This window comes from Paralichthys olivaceus, chromosome 20 (assembly GCF_024713975.1).
Source record: "Paralichthys olivaceus isolate ysfri-2021 chromosome 20, ASM2471397v2, whole genome shotgun sequence".
Taxonomy (NCBI): Eukaryota; Metazoa; Chordata; class Actinopteri; order Pleuronectiformes; family Paralichthyidae; genus Paralichthys; species Paralichthys olivaceus.
This window is the reverse complement of record NC_091112.1, coordinates 14,069,981-14,088,289: the sequence shown is the minus strand read 5'-3', so window position 1 is coordinate 14,088,289 and position 18,309 is coordinate 14,069,981. Positions and strand designations below refer to the sequence as shown.

The window sequence follows — 18,309 nt, the reverse complement described above, 5'->3', positions numbered from 1 at the left end:
TCTCAAGTGAGCGATCTGTCTTATTTGGCCTTGTTTTATGACAGGCCTGCTTTTATTCTTCAAAATATAGCAGTGAGAGGGATGGATTAAAAAGTGTGTTTATGCGTTGTCTTAGCATGCCCTGCTAATTGGCTTACCGCCTATCGCAGTAACCTAGAAGTACTTTCAAAGCCAAGGTTTGCAGGTTCACCGTGGGTGCTAGAATCTAAATCTGACTGATTACACTTTTAGTGTGATATCATCATTATCAGTATGTTGCAATAACGAGCAGATGTTTGAAAGCAAATTAGATGGGACTGTGTGACAAATCCAAAATGAAAGAGAAACACAGAAATTATTTTATTATTATGAACATTATCTTCAGAAAGACCAACGAGTAAGTAAACACTGAAGTAAAGGAGCTGGTGGAGCTGAGACTCTATTGCAAACTGAGTTTTCAGGTTAAAAAAAGGATAGGGTTAACTCCTAGAGATCTAGATTTATCACAATCACAAATAAATACAATTATCATAACAGCAACGTACAGACAGGCAAGAGGAAAATAAATTCTGCGTGAAATCTAAAAAATACTGTTCAAAGAATGAATGAACTAACCTGTTATTATTGTAAAGAGCAGATGTGCTGGATGGAAGAACACATCTGGAGTAATTGCATGCACATGACCTCTTGGGACTGAGGTGTTGTGGTTACTGCACTGAAATTCAGTTACAATAACACAAGACCACAAACCCAATAAAGTCGTCTCATCTCTGTCTTGATAAATACATATAAGTAATTTGATGATTTTTTTTTTTTGCCGTCTTCATTGTTTTCCATCAACACACTCATGCAGAAAGAATGTGTTTTTCTCAATTGGGTTCCAACTGCTTATATTATTTCTCCTGCACACAATCGTCATGGGAACTGTACAGAATGTGCGTACTCCCCTTGACAATTCCTATAGTATATACAAAAAATATATACTCTGTATAGTTGTGATAAGCAGTGCAAACACACAGCTCCTGGGCAGCATGTTCAAGCACATAACACAGCAGGAATGTTGGATGTTGTATTTATACTGTTGTGGTACACACGCACACACATGAATGGAGTCATATCTGTAGGACTCTCTAATGCTCCCCATGTAATGAATGGCTATGAGTCATGGTCATCAATCATAAAATCTATCGTCATCTTTGATATCTGAATGAGCATATGCTAATGTGTTTCCTATCCGGAAGCACTTGAGCCCCGGTCCTCAAACCAGATTCTCTCGTCGTCCGTGTTTTTTTCTGTCTCTCTGATTTTTTCATGAATTTATCTGTGATCATTCTGCCGCAGTTCTCTATGCAGCCCATAATCACTGCAGCGCTCGCTCACTTACACTGTCAGTCAGAGAGGAGTGTAGAGGGCCAGCTGACACCCAACACCCACCCATCCTACGCTCCCCCCCCCCCCGCATCCTCTCGCAAACACACACACATACTTCAACAAACAGACAAATAAACACTCACACGCAGGCGGCCGAAGGCAAACAGAAAACCCTGGTGTACAAAGACGCGCACGCAGAAAGGCCAACTCGCCTGGCTACGGATGGGCAATGGACTTGGGCTCGGGGCTTGCTAGGGTGGAAAGGGGAACAATTTCATGCCCAAGTGCATCAGAGAAGAGTACACTGGGAACACGAGCAAACATTTTTTCCACCCAGATAGGTTACAGCAATTACCCCCGCCTCTTTAACCTCGCCGCTCGGCTGCAAGCTCTGTTTCAGGTCACATCCACGAAACAACGCAGACACAAAGTTTGTATTGGAGGGCTGTGTGTGTGTGTGTGTGTCGGGGGGGGGGGGGGGGGGGGGGGTATCTTTCTCTCCATTACATCATTTTGAGCATGACGGGGAGTCTCTGGATCTACTGTGTGCGCCCAGTTTATGACATCACGCTGACCAGTTATCCTGTAATAACGAAAGCGGGCGTGATTAAATACTCAACCTTTTGAGAGAAATCATTTAAAACACAGTGCCAACTCTCTGGTTAAAATCATGGCTCCATAATGGCAAAACCAGGGGTACATTCACATGAATACGAATATGTGAGGGGGTGTGATGACGATTACAGTGTGAAGGATATCAGAGAACATCAGTGTGTGTGTGTGTGTGTGTGTCTGCGGCACCTTTGCTCCATCGAACCCAGATTGACAATACAGGCCTCACTATTTTATTAGAGTTTGTCTTGTTGCCAACACGCCGCGCTTGCCAAAAGACAGTGGGGATGAGTAGGCCCTTCAGACTCATGAGTAAAGATTAGCATTGATATTAGAACAAACACACTTAGAAAATGTCAGCTTCAACCCCAGCTTCAACCTTAAATATTATATCGACCACACTGACATTAATTATACTGAAGGTTGCATAATATCTTCAGAAGCCATTTTCTGACTAAGGGTGTGAATGTAATGTCAGAAAATCAAAGCAGACGAAGCATTAAAATCTAAACTTTTTGTTCCTATTAAGAGTCAAGTAACAAAAATGCTTGATCCTTAATTCCTCCCAAAAGCATCTTTATGGTACACACTAATGGATCTCTAAAAACTGCATGTGATTGTGTGAGGGAGATGTTGGGGCTGGAAGCTTTTTGCTTTCTGTTTTTAGTTTGACGATTCATGTTCAAGCAGGCGGCTGTCTGCAGGTAACCAGTGCACGTGGAGACCAAATGAGGCGTAAGACAATGACTATGCATCAGCTTTTTAATCAATCTCCATTCATAAGTAGTTAGCTTTATATAAGAGATAAGCCAAAAAGTTGCCTGTATCTAAAACCCATACAATAAGTAACGCTGCTTCTGTTTCATGTGGAGAAACTTGTGTAGAAGACTTGTGTCTTGGCCTGGTTATCTGCTGTCCACACAGGAAGCCCCAAAACATTGGTCATTGCCCCCCAGAGGCAGGTTTGGTCACATATTTGTACTCAGATTCAGATTTGTATTTAGCTGAGATAACCCCAATGACATCACAGGGACACATGACTCCCTGCTCAGCCGCGTACAGTTAGACATTACACATCTGTTTTTACAGGCTGGGTCATACTCCTCGTGATGAGTTGATTGACTTTTATGTGTTAAATTGATGGCCTACTACACTGTACACACCGTATATAAAATAAATTAATTTCTTGAAAGCAGTGTAGGCATTTATTACAAGGTGTCGGAGAGGGTGAAAAGTACTCACTGAATTTCATTTTCTGTAATTTGACATAATGATGCTTGTATAACTGAGAGAAGTAATGCAACTGCTTCATTGTGCCTCTGCACATGCATTGCGTGCATGAGAAGCATTTGTCTACATGGAGCTCCAGGATGGTAGATTTGTCATTTATTCAGAAACATTAAGCTAATACCGAATCCAATCCAGTATTTGGAGAAAACGCAAATGTCTGCAGCGTCTAATCATCTCATCTCTGCCGGCCATTGTGTCATAATAACAGTAAATCCCTCTGCCTCCTTCTGTTTGGCTCCATTAGGAAAATACAGTCAGGGGACAGGCAACATTTTAAATGAGTAATGTTAGAACGTCTGATTAACTAGGTAAAACGTTATGTTGTTAATTAGCACTGGGATATTAGCGACTGAGTCGAATCAGACCATGCATCAGGCATGGTAACCCCCTCAGAACCTGAGCTGAATATTACACTGGTGATACACTAGAGCAAATCCTACAACCTGATTATTCAACCGGAGAAACATGCCGCTCATCGCTCCACTACACATCTGATCCTCCCTACTGACTTCTTTCATTGTTATTGTGCTTTGATTTGTTGAACTGTCTTACAATTAGAGGTCTGATGACGTGGCTACAAACAAAACTCTTTCCATATACATAAAAGTTGTCCTTAGATGTCCTTATTGAGCAGACATCATCTTTAATCCAAACCGCAATCAAACACGCAGATTACAGAACGGGGCATGCTCGCATTGTGCCTGCACGGCCGGCAACCAGCTGTTTGTGTCTGTGAAAGCCCAATAAACCCCCCCCCGCGCCGAAGCTGAATGCTCTTTATTGATATGCAATATGCAAAATGGCCTCTTTATGGCTCAACACTCAGCATGGTTTATAAAAGTCGTGGCTGAAAAGGGAAGCAAGGGAGAGTAGCAGGTGGAGACGGATGCTGTCTCTGTACCTGTGCGTGTACTTGTGCCCACTCCCTCAAATTGTTCTCATAAGCAGCATATTTATCTAGATGTTAATTGAATGCACCAGCTCTTCTTTCCTCTCTTCTCAGTGGTCGGCTTCAGAGGTAACTGTCACAACATGAATACAACATGAGCGCTATCAGGATTCAGGTTCTACAAATTCCTTTTTTCAACAATTCTCAGTCCATTTTGTTGAGCAACTTTGTATTAAGTCCACTTTAAGGCATTTTCATAACTATCTTGTTTGGTACGAACCCTCTGACTTTGTGAAAGGTGCCTCTCACCACTGTCCAAACCAAGGGACCAAAAGTTAATCCGACCAAAAGAAGTGGTCTCGGTCCAGATTGAATTGAACCATGCTTTTTGCGGAAACAATGGAAGATGAAAAAGATGGGGAAGCAACTTGCAGGATTGCATGTAGTTTTTGCCTCTGATGTAATGTTTGAACAACGAGAACTTTCATTTAGCCGGTAGTAATACCATAATGATATTACAGTGGAAACAAAATTAGGGGAGTGAACCGGTTCATAAATTTAAAGTAGAAAAAATTTTTTTTCCTACGCATTAAATTTTAAAAAAAAGTTAAGGTATACAGTAGTCACAACACGCAGATGTCAAGACTCACACCCGTCTACCAACCAGGCAATGTCAAGTACAGTTAGATACAGTTCATGTAGGTGATGACGTCAGGATGTAAATATGTCATACAAAGATCTAAGGTCCACATCTTAAATTACAACGTGAAACCAAAACTAACCGGATCGAACAATGTAACATGGGGCGTCATTTTCTATAAGTGTAGACCTGAGCCGTTAGTTTTTAGTCATGGTTCTATGGATGGTAAAGTCAGTCAGTGGGTCCACCACTATAAGATTATAAATAACCATGTCATCTGTGTGAGTTGCTTATTATGATCCATGGTTACATTTGATTGTCAGGCGTTGTAGAAGCTAAGATCAATTAACGCTCTGCAGCATTTGACGTCACCTCAATCATAATATCTTGTCAGGTTTCAGACATTGAGTGACATCGTCCCAATGAAGAGTTTGTTTCTGAAGTTATTTTACATATCTCTGTGTCTGTCGTCTTTCCGTGTCCTATAATGAGTCCTAAAGGTGTTGCTTTTCCCACTTCCTCGTATTGCTCACCCCCCTGAGAGAACATAGTGTGCAGGAACCTCAAATTGAAGCTTAGGTGCTTCATGCACCCATCATAATGGAGCATCGTTACCAAGCCTCTTAAGTGACGTCGAAAAGATGTTGAGGCGATGATGCACCAGAAGGAGTCTTGGAAAATTCAATCCTACTGAACTGCAAGAAATGTCTGTCCCACATCACTTGTTTTTGTGCTTGGTTCAAAAAGACCTATTTTAGGGTTGAGTGAGACTTGATAAGTCAGAGAAGCAGCTTGTTTAGTCTTTACAGAATGAATAGGAAACCAGAGATGGACGAAAAAGTAAAGAATTAATGTGATGTGTAGCCAGTTGGATAAAACATACACCAAACCCCTGGTATGGTCCTTTAAATCCATGAACAGGACGCTTTGGAACAGGAGGGACTGAACCTCCCTTCATTGCACAGTAAAAACAAAATAGAAACTAAGACAGTGATATAATATATATGTTACAGTTATGACAGCAATAGAAGTGGCCTGCATTGCAAAGTGTGGACACTTGCATCAGCAAGGAAAGACTAACAGGCGAAGTGGATGGTTCCATGAAATTTGAGTCATTAATTATAACCTATTTCACACTCTGCCTAAAAATAGTAACATGCTTGGAAAACAGCATATGACATCTACATTTGCACCTTTTGTGCCCTTGTGATGTGAAAAATGATGGTGTGATGTGTTTAAAGACACACAACGTGTAGACTCATCCTCGCCACAGGTGTTCAAAAGGTATAATATCTTAATATGGTGTTTGAGCTGGTGAAGGAACGGGAGAGGGTTTGATTTGGAAGGAATCCTAGAATTTTTAGTTGATTTGTGATCTTTATTTCTGTTATAATTTAAAGGGAATGATATAAAAACTGTAATTTCTGCAACATTTATGACATGTAATGTATGTGGTCAACCTGTTAACATGATATTTGGTTTCCTGTTTAGGAGGAACACGGTGTTGGTTGCAAGGTTGTTTAGAACATACATGTCACAGACAAGTAATTCATCAGTTCTATAGCCCGAACCATGCAACCCAATCTAACCAATGTAATTTCACACCACCCATCATAGGAGAGAGTATCAAATTAGACCTTCTGAAGGTGGATGTGAACTAACGCTGCAGTCAGATATGCACTGTCCGAGTGAGCCTATGTGAGAAAACAGCAAGAAAATGTCTGGATTCTAAATTCATAGCGACAGATTGGGTCTGTTAATGACATCTATAAAACATGACGGATGTGAAACTGGAAGAAAACAAACATCTGCGGATGAAAAAGAGGTACACATAGACTTCACTGACAATAATGTACACCTGGAAAGATGAGATCCAAGAGTTTTTGGCGATGAGCGCCAATGCTGAAATTCTAAAACAAGCTGCAGGAACAGCAAGAGATTCACTGGAGTTTATACGTCACGCTCCACCCAGGAGCCACTCCTCACCTGAATGTTCCAGAATCTTTCCCTCTGACCCGGACAATCTTCAAACTTGTTCTTGTCTTAACAACAGCTTTAGCGAATTAAGCACTTGCTAAGGGCCCATGTGACCATTAGAGCTCCTCGAAGAGTCGTCAACCTTAATTTCCTGCTGCCTCTACCATGGCAACACGGCCAACCACTACAATTGGTAGTGGGTGTGGTATAACTCTTATATACATGTTTTCTTTTAGGTAAAGTTACTAGTAAAAAGGTGAATGGCTCCTTTCTTATTGCCAGTAGAGGAGTTTGGCTTTCAGCTTTTTCCTGTGGTGCGTCATGTTCGACGTCACGAGTGCACTGACAACTAAAGCGCTCTCTCACCTTGCTGCCAACTTAGCGACTTCACCTGTGCCACATTTCCATCCCTTCCATCGGAGATTAAACCAATCAAAACCCACGTCTACTGCAGTCATTCGACCTAGGAGTGAATCTCGATTTAACCCATTCTTAATGCAGACATAAGCCAGATGTTAGCTGTGTTGCTGGGTTCTTAGACCACTGGAAAAGGGGCTTTAGATGTACAGTAGGTGGGGCGGGGGGGCAAAATCAAATTCTAGATATTAAGAAAGAGAATGGTCACCATCTTTCAAATGTGCGCTACAGAGGCACAGACAGTCAAGTGTGTACAGGTACAGGAATATAGATGTGCAGCATCCCAACCGTCCTGGGGCCGGGGGGTCCTCGGGAATCATCTCCACCTCTGTCCCAGGGGGCACACTCGTTGTGCGCGGTCCTGTTGTGATTAATTCAACCGCTGTGCACCTCTGCGTTTGCAGTGTAAACGCGATACTCCTGCAGCCGCCGCCGCGCATTCCTCTCCGGGACACACACACTTACACATTTAACACACACACACGGACACACACACCATATACATGCACAGGCGCTCTTTCACGGTCAGCGAACATTTACGCACGAATGCAACTCGACGATCACCAACATTGCCAGCCAAAGACAATTTGGTGAGCTTGCATGTGAGGGGGAGGAGGGAGGAGGAGAGGAGGGGGGGGGGGGGGGGGGGGGGTCCTGCGTTCACGAATGGCGCAACTTCTTTTTTCTTTCTCCCCCACTCTCAAGTTGACACAGCTGGAAGCCCCCGCTGACAGCCACCAGCCCCCCGTATGTTGACTGCGCCAACACGGACCAATATCTGCTGTGTTCATCACACACAGTCACAAGGCACGAGCTCCACATGACAGCCTGTACTTGCGCGACACGCACGGATGTACCGTGTGCGCTCGGCGTACGGGCACAGGGGCACCTGCACCCCGCGGCCCCGCTCCTCTCCTCTCCTCCCCTCCCCGTGCGTCCAGCAGCAGCCGCCTCCTCACCAGTCACTCCTTACCTTAGTGTGGGTGGCGCTTCTCTCCGCGACGCTTTCACTGCCCGTGGATCTCCGCAGGAGTAACTGAGACACACGCCTATTCCGCAGCTCCCGGATCCGCTGTGTGGAGGAGAAGCGAGGATGGAGACAGCAGCGATCGCTCTCTCTCGTTCTCTCTCTCTCTCTCTGGATCATAGGCAGGGCTCCCCACTGAAACATTACCCGCAACCGATTGGTCCACGGGATCCTCGGCTGCTCAAGGAGGGGCCAAACAAAACCGCGGGGACCGAAAGGGCCAACAAATGACTCAATATTACATTGCAAACTATTATTATGATCATAATTTGTATTATTAAAGGCACTTTTCTATTCTTGATAAGCCCTCAAAGTGCTTTATGGTAGCCTACAGTTTTCCCATCGACCCACTCACATTCAGTACATCTATGTGCAGCACTTTCTCTATAATACATCTATACAGAAAATAGGAACAATTCTTCATGCCCAAGGGCACTTCGGCATTCAGAAGATAGTCGCCAGGGATCGAACCACCAACCTTAGTGGCAATAGAGGGCAGTGGAGGATGTCTTTATTATTAGTAGTAGTAGTAATAGTATGCTGACAATGTCTGTCTTTGTTTAATATCAATATGACTTTGCCATAAACAAATTCTTTCGGACTTATTTTAACTGACACTTGGGGACAACTTGATGAAGCTTCATCCTTCCAGAAACTACAGAATAATAGAGTCATGTCGGTCTGATCTTAAAGTGAGGTTAGGCAATCGTGGAAAAGTTAGCTACACAACAAAGTATTTTGTTTTGTTAATTTATAAAGTGATAATCGTTGGCCATGTTTCTGTCCTATTATATTTCAATGCACAATGCTGTGATTGAGGGATGAAACTCTTTTCTCCCTGAACATGGTCTTTCCTTTCACACAGAGGCAAAGCATGGCAGGAGTGAGGCTGTAGATTATTCTGAGGCAATGACTTCAGCAATGATGATTTTAGCGGCGTAGTTGCACATTCTGCATCTGCCATCACGTCAAGCACCTAACTTGGATGGTAGGGACCGTAAATGGGTCAGATCTGAGGGAGCGAGAGAGCAAAAGTGTGAGAGAGAGAGCATAACGGTGGAACTAAAGATTTGTTTTCAATAGGCCCCCAGGCCATTTCATGACTGAGCGTTTTATTGCACGATTGAAATCTAGATTGGCCTATGCTTGCAATATATGACCTTGATTTATTTTTCTAATTTCCTTGTTAGAGAGGTCAACACATTCCACAGTGATGTACAGCATCAATCAACTACATCGTGGCACATGATTAGTCACACCTTGATCCCTTCAAAGAAGCAGCAGGTGGCCTAAAGGTTAGAGGAGCAAGCTTTTAACCAAAATGTACACCAGCAGTGGTGGATGTGATTGTACTGGGCAGCTTTTACATGTGAATGTGTGGAACTGTGTGAGTGAAACTAGCCTGAATTAATAAATCTAAAGGAGACATATAATGATTGGTCAGTTTTTCTTTCATCTAATGTGAAAAGGAAATGCAAAAGATCTGCAAAGTTAAAAAGCCAAAAGTTGGAGGTAAAAAGAAAAGACTCCTGAAGCAACTGAAACGCTTCATCAGTAGTTCGACCAGTACTTCTGGGGTATCTAGAAGTCACATATAGCGGCTAGTCTGGCACGCCCCTCTATCAAAGCCAGGTAAAGCGGAGGAGAGGCCGACATTTCCTATATGTGCTGGAAGTGGTTGACCAATCCTTGACAGAAACAGTGTGGGCTGCTTAGCCAATCAGAGAAATTTGGGCTTTATCGGGAGGGGGGTTTGATTTGACCCAAATCAAAACTATGAACAGGAATATGAGCATAATATGTCTCGATTGAAAAAAGAGAGAAAACCTGATGTTCATGTGTCTCATCACAAGATGAAAGAAAAGATGAACGAGTTTGGGAGTTGGAGTTTCTTTTTTCTATCCTAATGAGACAGACAGGGGCCAAAAGTCACTGCAGCATGACCCACCCTTGTTTTACTTCAGCAAGAAAGATATTTTACCAACTGCAAGCCTCATTAATTCTTTATGAATATGGACAGATACAGAATGCTAAATGAAATCTCTCAGTACAACCAGAAAGCAGTTGGGACAGCAGCTGCAGAGTTTATGCTTAAAAGCACCCAAACTAGCTCCTGCTCTTTCATTTGCAAAATACAGTTAACTCCCTTTCAGGAATGTTCAGGACTGATAAATATTCATGATATATTAAAGTACTTTCAAACTGAATGTGACTATGGGCTATTTTTTTCAGAAAATACATTTATTGTTTGTTGTTTTCCTTGTGATTTTCACCTACTGGCAATCAAACAGCATATCACCCACATTTTTTATTTATTGCTGCAGCAACTTTGATGAAAAATCCTATTGCAGATCTTTAGAAAACCTACTTAAACTTTAAAACTCTATTGTGTGAATTAATACGCAAATGGATTATAGTTATCCCCAGTGTGAATGTAAGATTACAGCTGTAAAAAAAAGTTCCCAATCATTTATTAATAGCAGTGATAACTATGGAACGGGAACAGCTTGGTTACATCACCAGGATTTGGTTTCAGCACCATGGCCAGTGACACTGACAGAGGCCACATTGTGGGAAACGGTCAGTTTGAGTTTCTAACTGTTCACACCAGCTCACGATGAAAGGGTTTGTATGAGTAAGTCAACGAGAGATACGTTGTGTAACAGCATCCGCCATGTTGACCGTAATGTCACAGCATCCGCCGTGTTGACAGTAGGGAAATGTGTGGATCTGGGAGCCATTAAAACACACACGCATCAGCCACAACAGTGGATCCAGTTGTCACAAGTGGCGTCTGAAGGATGAGGTTATGCCGATTGAACATGCCAACCCCTGACACTGACATTAAGTATCATCAACATGTAACACTGAACCTCCAGCTTTGCTGTAGGCAATGTATTTCTCTCTCTGAGCTAGTTCATGCTTATGCAAACCAAAGGAGAAAAACATGGGGCTTTAGTATATTAGCCTCATTATGGTAGAGGCTTCCTCCTCTCTTGGAGTCCGCTGCACTCTGGCTCAGCTGGGGCATCCGATTTTCCTATCGTAACAACACCACTGAGATGTCTGTACACTCGCTCCTCTCTCTCGATGGAAGGCAGCCTAATGAATATTTATCGGTTCACTGGGTCAAGGTGTAATATCCGCATTTTCAACGTGACACAACACGCGCCCTCACCCCTCATGTATGTGGCAGGGCATCCATCACCAGGGAGGAATCGTTCACAGCCTGGCCTTGCGCCACCTGCTTCTCAGCCTGCCAGTAGATCTGTTTGTATCTTCATTAGCGCTCGCCCAAACTACTCTAAAGCCAGATGTCAGGAGGCTCTGACCCCAGCTCACTTCGAATCAAGTCAGCAAACCGCTGATTGTAACTTTGTGACGTGGACAAATTTCGATTTACATTCCCCTGCAAACCTGCTACTTTTCTGCAGATCTTGTGATTGAGGTCTAGAATAGCTGTGGTCAGAAAGCAAATTGGAAATGCTATTTTCTGCTCTAGAAAGTGGATTGTAATTTGGAAACCCCATAACCCCTCTTATGCAGTTTCACAGTTACACGTATTTCCCATAAGAATCAATCCAACGAAAACAAATAAAAGTCAGCAGCAGAAACAAACACTAATCTTACTGTCTCTCCCAAGCCCTCTCAGACATATGCAGCATTTGCATGTGCATTCACAGCACATCAGCCCATACCTGCCGATGCATCACGGTGAATACAAGAGCAGGCATAATAAAATATAAGAGGTGTTTTGAGAGAGACCTAGAAAAGTGATGCAAAACCACTTTTTTTTTCGCTGTGAAGTCAAGTTTAAGCATTATTGAATCAAAACAGTTCACGAACACGTCATTGCGGACATTCAAATTAAAATAATTAAAGTATCACATGGTAAACAGACTGGAGGGGTTTCTATCTGCGACAGTTTAGGCTTACCTGTGGCCGCAGTGCATTATCCCCACTGGACACAACAAATCGATCACCTTAAAAAAAACTGGCCACTCAATTGATCCCCAAACAAATGCGGTGAGCTCTATCCATAGTTCACCCCCTTTGGGCTTTTGATGCGGGGGAAACTTGCTGATCTGCCATGTCCTCCTTTTCTAATAAAGCTGTCATCAGCTGCCAATGAACACTTTCGTAGTATCGCTCCAAGCTGGCTGAGATCAATAGCGCCTGTCAGGGAGTGTTCCCTGGGCGTAATAAGGCTGGGAGACACATGGTAAGTAGACCACTGGGGGGGATTTGGGGAAGATTCTGATTGGATTTGAACGCTGATTTCAACAGGGAGACACGACACTGTGTTCACACATCGGGCAGTAAAAGAGAAGAGAAAATAAGAGAATTGGGAATTTCGATATATGCCAACAGGAAATGTTATAAACAGTAAAAGTCTGACAGTGCCACTGAATTGTCCAGTGAAACCTATTGTGGAACGTATGACATGTACAGTGGCTGTATCTTAGCTTGTGCAATCACTGCAGTGGTGCAGTAAACCATGTCAATGTAGTGTCATATCACCCCTACATATATATACTGTATATGTTCAGCCCTTCAGAAAATCGACAGCGTTGCCAGTGTCATGCATATTTCATCAAACAACATGCAAGGCTGTGGAGCCCATAACTCATGTAGCTTTGACATCTTTACTAACAAGGCTGCACTGACAGACACAGCTAGCACTGTCTGTGCTGGAAATGACTCTTGATGTGACAGACTGATGGAGTGACAAGGATTCTTCAATGCCCGATTCAAACACATGGCCAACACAATAAAGAGCTCCGCTGTTCCTCAGAGACGCTCTACAACTTAGTGATGTTTAGAGATACACAGCGGAATCGATCTTAAATAAGATTATAAAATGCAGAGCTCCCATGTTTGAAGCCTAAAATGACCTCATTCCTCATAAGTAAGACAAAGGCAGTTGATCAATATTCATCCATTTGATTGATGGAAGAAGAGAGCAGAGAAAATGGTTTATTCAACTATAAAGAAGATTAAGTCCAACCACGTAGGCTACTTAGGCAGAAATGTGCTTGGAGCCTAAGGCTAACTTCAGTGCAATGACAATGTTAATATAAAGTGCTAAGAATGTTTAACATTGTTTAGTTGAATATTAGCATGCTAACATGCTTATTAGCGTTAAATTCAAAGGACTGAGGATTATGGTGTGCAATGACTATGTCATTGGGTATTTCATTGTAAAACAAAGTACTGAAAGAAATTGAATTTTGACCTGATGATGTCGCTAATTAAAACGCTTTATATTTGTGCTAATTTCTAAATATTCGCATGCTAAAATTGATAATGTTGATGGCCCTAGTGTAAAACTGAACCCATCACCAAAGATATTAAAATTCAAGCTGAGGAGAATATCAATGTCTATAAAAAATCTAGAAGAATTTCACTCAGAAGCACTAATCTCATAGTGACTCTTCAGGAAAGTCAGTAGATCATCAAAGTCATTTGGATTCATCCTCTGAGAACCATGAATGTCTGCACAAAACCTTGAACCAGTCTATCTTGTAGTTGTTAATATGGTCCAACAAAATATTTGACCTAAAGGAGAATTCAGGGAATAAAAAAGTCTTTAGTGTCATGGTCTTTAGTGTGGCTCATCTCCACTAATCATCTCCAGCAGTATAAGAACCCTGGTCATCTCTCCACTCACCAGATTATACAGTCCGGCTACGTAGTAGTACTTTCAATATTCTCTCAGTTCTGTTCCCTGTCAGTGTGCTTTCCAGTTAGCTGATTCTCTGTGTCACTGCCTGCTCCAGGTTCCTACCTGCCTCTCCGCTCTGCCTGTTTCTTGCCTGGAAGTCATCTGCCTGTCATCTAACCGGCTACCTGTTCTCCGCCAGTACTGGTCGATAACTCTGTGAGAGCCCAAGGGGGTTCACACGCAGGTACGCCTTCGTGTCCTGCCACGCCACGCCGAACACAACATCTACACCAGCGACATTCTGCAACCTTAGCTGTGAAATACTGCTACTCTCATTAGAGACTATTTGTCTTAGAGCTTTTGTCTGAGTTTTCCATTTGGGTCCAATTCCTGCTTCATATCTTAACATTTAGCATTCATCTTGTGGGGATCATGGATGTCTGTCCAAAATTGTGTGGCAATCCTTAAAGTTTAATTCATGCTTCTGTGTCAAAGCTGTATGCTGTAGTCTACACGTCGACATGTATCCTACGCAGAGCCGTACGTTTTACTTTTCTTCGTTGCACTTCTTTAAGAAAAAGTTGCTCTTTAACATCTTCGCGATCACACGATCCGCTATGTAACACTCACCACTTTTCCAGAGTGAAAAGGGATTTCAGAGAATTTGTAAATAAACAGACCACAAACACTGAACACCAGCACAGAAACTCTACTGCCGCTAGTGTTTCGGTGGTGTAATTGCAACGCGTCTCACTCACACCTAGGCACAACTATGAATGCTCTGCCCTGTATGTAGGCTACGTGCGCGCCTATGGCGTAGCTTCAATGCAGAAGCATGAATCAGCCTTAAGGTAGATGTTGTTGTCCAACAATATCTGCTTCACTGAAGACCACTAATGTCAACCTGGGGGATGACCAAAGTCAGCATGGATTCATACTCTGGGGACCATGAATGTTTGTGTTTCCATCTGATTAATGCGACTTTTGAATCTGCATACATGTGATGAATGAACTTACCAGCCACTCTCTGGGTTTGACACAGTATTTTCTAAAAAATGTATTTTCACCTCCATAGAAGCATCTTGTCAGAGGGTATAGAGAGATTGGGTAGAGAGTCTTCCAGCCTGTTTTCCAAAGACGATGGTTACTGTTAATCATCTGCAAAGCAGGCTACGGTTGATATAACACTCCCTCCATTACTTATTCATGTAAGACGTAATCACAAACATGAACATAATTTGTTGGCTGTCACTATTTTCTTTTTTTCTGCAGGTACCTAAGCTCTCTGGTAAACGGATAAACAGTTCATCTTGTTTTTTTAACTTAGGTTTAATTTTCACCCATGACAACACTCCAGTCTTGACTGTACGACCTTTCTTGTAGCTTTTACCAAAAGAAAAACTACCAAAGTTCTTTCCTTCCCAAACTTCTAATTTGTTTTTTCCAGCTCATCTTTGAATTAGTTTTCCAGCTCCTCTTTCAAATATGCATCATTGAGTTCACTGATGTATACACAGGGCTGATTCTGTTATAAAATACAACGGCGCATGTTAAAATGTGTCCTGCGGTGAGGAGCTGATTGAAGTGGAGGCTGGCAATTAGTTTCATTGATAACTGGGGGAACACACTGATCACAGGAAGGCGTAACACATCTCGTGAATGGAAACAGTTCCATTACTCTCTGTCGGCTGCCCTCACTTCCCTCCTCGCCATTCATCTACCAACGTAATGACCAAAGAAAAGAGCAAGAAGCTGATCTGTCAGAATGATTCACTGTCAATTTTCCAGGCTTTATATAAAACTCCGCTCTCTGCTGCAGCCGGGGAGATAGACCCGGACTCCTTACTCTTCTTATAATCTACATATTGACACTTATAATGGTACTGAGCTGATTGGGAACGACTGTGTGGAGATGACTTCTCAGCAAACACTTAAATTTGACTGATGACGGTGTCAGTAGGTGATAACTGGTGGGGCCAGGAGCAGCTGGATTGGTACGGACTATGTTATGGCATGTGATACGGTACTGAACAGCATTATGACTTGCTGTTTGAGTTTGTGTTATCATGCAGTAAACGCATTCGAATAAACTGCTTGTTTACAATCAATCACAGTTTCAATTTCTCTGTGACACGAGGAAGTCATTGGGTTTAATGGTCACAGCATTGTGCAGCCCCAGCTTGTGCCAGATTTGATTTAAGATATGGAATCTAGGCTTTTACTAACAGCACATAGTCGGTTTGCATATTCAAAAGAAGAGAGGCTTGTTTGGAAGAGATGCATTGTATTATCAGATATATTGCCAAATTATGCCTCAAGGTTTTGCATTATCTTCCAAAGACTCCCAATGAGTAAGCACAGAAAATCTGAATTATAGCAACATTTCTGGGCTTGTTTGGGTTTGTGAGAAACACATCTGCAAACAAAACAAACCTGCGCATAGCCGGCTGGCTGGCTGGCTGGCTCTGGTCCTTGACTAAAAGACTGCAGACCTTTCCAATAAACACAAAAACAAGGTGAGATCATGCTACACAGTTTGCATAATTTAACAAAAATCAAGCCATTTTATTTAAAGGCACTAAAAAAAGGCATTTCAATCTCCTAACACACACACACACACACACACACACACATCCAACCATACATTATCAATACCACTTATCCTTTAAGGGTCATGGGGGTCTGGAGCCAGTCCCAGCAGACATTGGACAAGGGATGGGGCCACCAGTCTCGATATGTAGGGCATATATATGCCTGCATATACAGTGCATTGCATTTACATGTAGCACTTGTTGTGCTTTTTTTAAACTAATCATACTTACATGATTCTTGCTGTTCTAGGTTTGTACCCTCATGGTTGAATGCACTTATTGTAAGTCGCTTTGGCTAAAAGCATCAGCCATTTACCATGCCAACTCTGCATAGAAAGACTTGGGCTGGCCCTCGGGTTTGAATTCAGAAGCTAAACTATGCACCACAATATAAAGACAAACAGCATACACTAAACATACACACAAACACAAACACAGTTAACACACATATACGACATAAAGCCCTTATATCTTCACAGGGGGAGGAAATGTATTATTTATTTAGGTAAAAATATCAATTCCCTTTATAAAAACACTACAGCCAAACTATAGACTCTAATTAATAAAAGTTCTCATAATGCCTAATGGCCCCTGTCAGTGTTATATTACTGAATTGGTATTCATTATTTGTTTTATTAACCTCTACACACAGACTTTTTTTGTTATATATGTGTGGGTAGATTACAGAATATTTTATACACTGATCATCTGCTGTGTATCTTCAATCATAATATGAAAGGAAATGAATTATTTGTACTGTTAACTACAGCTGTAAAAAATACAATTCCCTCCTAAAGCAGCAGAGCACGTAGAAGTGTACTTAAAGTGAATGTAGCCCACATCTGGATTTTTACATGCACTTAATTTGATATAAAGATTGTAGAAGATGTAATTCCTCCACAGTATAAAGTTACAGTTAGTGGCTACTGCTGTAAGTTCCTAGAATTAACACTGACTTGGGAAATATTGCTTTTGGATTCTTTGCACCTCACACTTGGAATGAGCTGCAATATAGTTTGATATCCTGGTCCCAATGGGTCATTTCAAGATTCTAGTAAAAACCGCAGAAGATTTTAACCGTCATTGTTTTGAACTCGTTAAAATCTAATTGTAATAGTATTCCATTTTGTTCAGGTATTTATTTATGTTTTGATATGTATTACTAGTCTTTTATTCTTATTCTCTTGTGTTGTAAGGTTATATATGATCATTCAAATTTGTTTGTTCAATCTGCTTTTGAAGCAGTAATATATGCAGGTCTCCCTTGAAAATGAGATCTTCATCTCAATGGGATTTACCTGTTTAAATAAAGGTTGAAGACATTTTGCAGCGATCAGTAATATAAGAAGGCAGCAGATCTGAATAGATGGATGCAGGTATTATGATTATTAGATGAGGCGTTACCACAGCAACAAGCTGCTGGCATAAACATCTGGAGATCTATAAATCGATTCATGAAACAAATCCAATGAGATTCACATTTCAATCATAGCTGCTGCCTCCATTGATCCGTGCTCAGTGGAAATAAGGTGACTGGCGCCATAGTGTGGCATAATGGAAAATTGCATGTTGAGTGTGAATGCCAGTTCTGTAATAATCATCTGATCCTGATCTGTTATTGAAAATAAAAGAGAGGGTGAAGGCAAGGTTTGTTTTTTTTATTCAGCAAACTATAATGATACCTCACTGAAATACTGAATATATTAAATGTCATAAAAACATGACATTTGAGAGCCCTTCCTCTTTTTCCGCTGCACTCCACTCGATTTCCTTCCAAGCCTCTAACCTTTAAATAACACAAGTCAGGCGATGTTCTCATGTAATGAATGCTAATCACTTGTTTTTGTCTTT

General features: G+C 41.9%; 1 protein-coding gene across 4 annotated transcripts in view; it reads right to left on the bottom strand.

Moving 5' to 3' along the window:
• dlgap3 (discs, large (Drosophila) homolog-associated protein 3) overlaps positions 1-8,302 on the bottom strand; it is a 118,878-nt gene extending 110,576 nt beyond the window's left edge. For all 4 annotated transcript variants that reach the window (XM_069516967.1, XM_069516966.1, XM_069516965.1 and 1 more), the window contains exon 1: positions 8,149-8,302. The gene's annotated coding sequence lies outside the window, so the exon portion shown is untranslated. The remainder of the gene's footprint in view (positions 1-8,148) is intronic.
• Positions 8,303-18,309: the final 10,007 nt, after the last annotated feature.